We start from the raw sequence: 4,696 nt of genomic DNA on the forward strand, positions 1-4,696 counted from the left end.
CCCAATACCTACAAAAAAGCCCCCAGGTGCAAAGTTTGTAAACCCAACAGGAAGTGAGATATTTTGAATTTTCCCTACAAAATTTTGGCAGTTTTTGCCATTTCCACATGTTGTACTTTAACGAACTCCTCCTAGAGCTTTAATCAGATCAACATCATATTTTGTCAGTCTAATCTAAAGGCCTTTGAGATGTTAAATTGCGAAGATCTAGAGTTTTCGCTGAAGGGCGTGTTCGTGGCGGCCTGGCAAAGTTCGATGTTTCGCCATGAAACAGGAAGTTGTTGTAACTCGGGCATACAATGTCTGATCTGCCCCAAACTTCACATGTTTTATTAGAGTCCTGACCTGAAGACATCTTTATAACAATATTCAGTTACAGTCATAGCGCCACCTGGGGCAACAGGAAATGACATGTTTTACACTGTGATTAACTCCTCATAGAGATTAAACCAGATCAACATCATATATGGCCAGTCTAATCTTAAGGCCTTTGAGATGTTAAATTGCAAAGATCTTGAGTTTTCGTTGAAGGGCGTGTCCGTGACGGACTGACAAAGTCTGATGTTTCGCCATGTAAGGTGAATCACTTTTTTGAGGGCCGAAACATACTCGAAAAGTCATGAAACTTTGCAGATACGTCAGAAGTGGTGAAAATTTACGTCTGATATGGGTTTCAGAATTAAGTGTGGCAAAATGGCTCGATAGCGCCACCTAAAAAATTTCAACGAAGTGCCCCTGACACTACGTTTCACGTACAGGTATGAAATTTGGTACACACATCTAACAGCCCAATACCTACAAAAAAGTCTCTTGGAGTGAAATCTGAAAACCAACAGAAAGTCAGATATTTTGAATTTTCTTTGCAAAATTTGTGCAGTTTTTGCCATTTCCAGACGTTGTACTTTAATGAACTCCTCCTAGAGCTTTTATCAGATCAACATCATATTTGGTCAGTATAATATAAAGGCCTTTGAGACGTTAAATTGCGAAGATCTAGAGTTTTCGCTGAAAGGCATGTCCGTGGCGGCCTGGCAAAGTTCGATGTTTCGCCATGAAACAGGAAGTTGTTGTAACTCGGGTATACAATGTCTGATCTGCCCCAAACTTCACATGTTTTATTAGAGTCCTGACCTGAAGACATCTTCATAACAATATTCGGTTACAGTCATAGCGCCACCTGTAGGCAACAGGAAATGACATGTTCTACACTGTGATTACCTCCTCATAGAGATTAAACCAGATCAACATCATATGTTGTCAGCCTAATCTTAAGGCCTTGGAGATGTTAAATATCAAAGATCTTGAGTTTTCGTTGAAGGGCGTGTCCGTGGCGGACTGACAAAGTCTGATGTTTCGCCATGAATGATGAAGCTGTTGTAACTCAAGCATACAATGTCTGATCTGCCCCAAACTTCACATGTGTGATAAGAGTCCTGGCCTAAAGACATCTATATGACAATATTCAGTTATCCATAGTGCCACCTGCTGGCAACAGGAAATGGCATGCTTTACACTGTAATTCACTACCAGATTCACATTTCATTATGCCACGAAGTACCAAACATGCTAGAAACACGTTAAATTATGCAACACTTGGCTGAGTGCTAATGTTTGCAAATAATGCCACGAAAGAAACAGGAAGTTGTTGTAACTCAGGCATACAATGTCCGATCTGTTTCAAACTTCACATGTTCGATGATAGCCCTTGCCTGAAGACATCAACATGGCAATATTCAGTGATGGTCAAAGCGCCACCTGTTGGCCACAGGAAGTGTGGCATTTCGAAATGACTTTGGCATAATTCTCCTGTATTCACTCGCTTACATGCATGTCGCCCACTGTTCACTGTTTTCCTAAGGCCAATGGGTGGCAGTGAGCCCGGGTGCGAGGGCCCTTTCATCGCTGCTTGCAGCTTTAATTCTTCTTCTTCTTCTTCTTCTTCTTCTTCTTCTCCAAAGTGAATCACATTTTAGAGGGCCTAAACGTGCTCGAAAACTCACGAAACTTTGCACACGCGTCAGAAGTGGTGAAAATTTACGTCTGTTATGGGTTTCGGAATTGGGCGTGGCAAAATGGCTCGATAGCGCCATCTAACGTACAGCCCCGCTCGCTACATATCACTAGGGGTTTGAAATTCGGTACACACATTTATCAGCCCAGTACCTACAAAAAATTCTCTTGGAGCGAAATCCGAAACCAAACAGGAAGTCAGATATTTTGAATTAATTCACCGTTTTTTGCATTTTCCAGATGTTGTACTTTAACGAACTCCTCCTAGAGATTTAATCAGATCAATGTCATTTTTGGTCAGTCTAATCTAAAGGCCTTTGTGACGTTAAATTGCGAAGATCTAGAGTTTTCGCTGAAGGGCGTGTCCGTGGCAGCCTGACAAAGTTTGATGTTTTCGCCATGAAAAAGGAAGTTGTTGTAACTCAGACAAACAATGTCGGGTCTGCCCCAAACTTCACATGCTTTATTAGAGTCCTGACCTGAAGACATCTTCATAACAATATTCAGTTACAGTCATAGCGCCACCTGGGGGCAACAGGAAATGTCATGTTTTACACTGTGATTAACTCCTCATGGGAGATTTAACCAGATCAACATCATATGTTGTCAGTCTAATCTTAAGACCTTAGCAATGATAAATATCAAAGATCTTGAGTTTTCGCTGAAGGGCGTGTCTGTGGCGGCCTGACAAAGTCTGATGTTTCGCCATGAAAGAGGAAACTGTTGTAACTCAGGCATACTATGTCCGATCTACTCCAAACTTCACATGTGTGATAAGAGTCCTAGCCTAAAGACGTCTATATGATAATATTCAGTTAGTCATAGCGCCACCTGCTGGCAACAGGAAGTGGCATGCTTTATACTGTAATTCACTACCAGATTCACATTTCATCATGCCACGAAGTACCAGACATGCTAGAAACACGTTAAATCATGCAACACTTGGCTGAGTGCTAATGTATGCGATTAACGCCACGAAAGAAACAGGAAGTTGTTGTAACTCAGGCATACAATGTCCGATCTGCTTCAAACTTCACGTGTTCAATGATAGTCCTGGCCTGAAGACATCAACATGGCAAAATTCAGTTACGGTAAAAGCGCCACCTGTTGGCCGCAGGAAGTGTGGCATTTCGAAATGACTTTGACATAATTCTCCTGTATTCACTCACTTAAATGCATGACGCCCATTGTTCACTGTTTTCCTGAGGCCAACGGGTGGCGGTGAGCCCGGGTGCGAGGGCCCTCTCAACGCTGCTTGCAGCTTTAATTATTCTTCTTCTTCTCCAAAGTGAATCGCATTTGAGAGGGCCTAAACGTGCTCGAAAACTCACGAAACTTTGCACACGCGTCAGAAGTGGTGAAAATTTACGTCTGTTATGGGTTTCGGAATTGGGCGGGGCAAAATGGCTCGATAGCGCCATCTAACGTACAGCCCCGCTCGCTACATTTCACTAGGGTTTTGAAATTCGGTACACACATTTATCAGCCAAGTACCTACAAAAAATTCTCTTGGAGCGAAATCCGAAACCGAACAGGAAGTCAGATATTTTGAATTAATTCACCGTTTTTTGCATTTTCCAGACGTTGTACTTTAACGAACTCCTCCTAGAGATTTAATCAGATCAGTGTCATTTTTGGTCAGTCTAATCTAAAGGCCTTTGTGACATTAAATTGCGAAGATTTAGAGTTTTCACCAAAGGGCGTGTCCGTGGCGCCCTGACAAAGTTTGATGTTTTCGCCATGAAAAAGGAAGTTGTTGTTGATTCTGCAGCATATCCCACCTTCACTAATCGATAACGAATTGTGATTGAAAGCATGCAGTTCACAATGTGAGGGTTGTCATCATTAATTTTGAAGTATTTCCACACCCCTGAGGCTGACATTGTTTCTGCTGCTGCCGCGGGTGTCTCTGTGCACAGAAAATTCTGTCAGTTACGTCACACAAGGTATCGGTCTTTGGTATCGGGGGTATTTTTACGATTACGAGTACAAGTACACCAGCTTGGTATCCGGCCTGATACCGGTACTGGTATCGGTGCATCCCTAGTTTTAATTCCTATGGAAGTTGAGCTTCACGCTTGCTCGGTGCATTATGGGATTGAGAGCGGACTGGAGAATGTGCTGAGAGTGGCCGAGAGCGTCAAAAAGGTTGGGCAGTTCTATAGCTCTGTTGCCACCATGTTTCCAACACCTGGCCCCGCCTTGATGCAATGATTAATGGGCGGGGCGGGGACATGATCAGCTCAGAATGCATTTTCAAATCCACACTGAATTTTACTACATTCAATGCAGGGCATTTAATGAAAATGTAGTCGCAAGTGTCTTCACTGTGAGTGTAAATGCAATTAAGAAAAATAACATTTAAATAATCATTTTGATTAAATGTTAAAACTAGTGTAGGAAATAGCAAATGTAAATTATATTAATGAATTTGAATTATCATTTTGCTCCAAAAGGTTGCACATATGAAAAATTTTAATGCAATAATATATTGCATTGCCTTTTTGCATATACAATTTTAAATTGAATATTGCTACTAATAATCTTCCATAGAAGCTATCCAGGTAACATTTGGTCATTTTAGCTAACCCTGGCCTGGTTTCACAAACAGGGCTTAGATTAAGCCAGGATTAGGCCTTATTTCAATTAGGACATTTATAAACATGCTTTAGAAAACAAAACAAAA

The sequence above is a fragment of the Megalobrama amblycephala genome, linkage group LG4 (assembly GCF_018812025.1).
Source record: "Megalobrama amblycephala isolate DHTTF-2021 linkage group LG4, ASM1881202v1, whole genome shotgun sequence".
In the NCBI taxonomy this organism is placed as follows: domain Eukaryota; kingdom Metazoa; phylum Chordata; class Actinopteri; order Cypriniformes; family Xenocyprididae; genus Megalobrama; species Megalobrama amblycephala.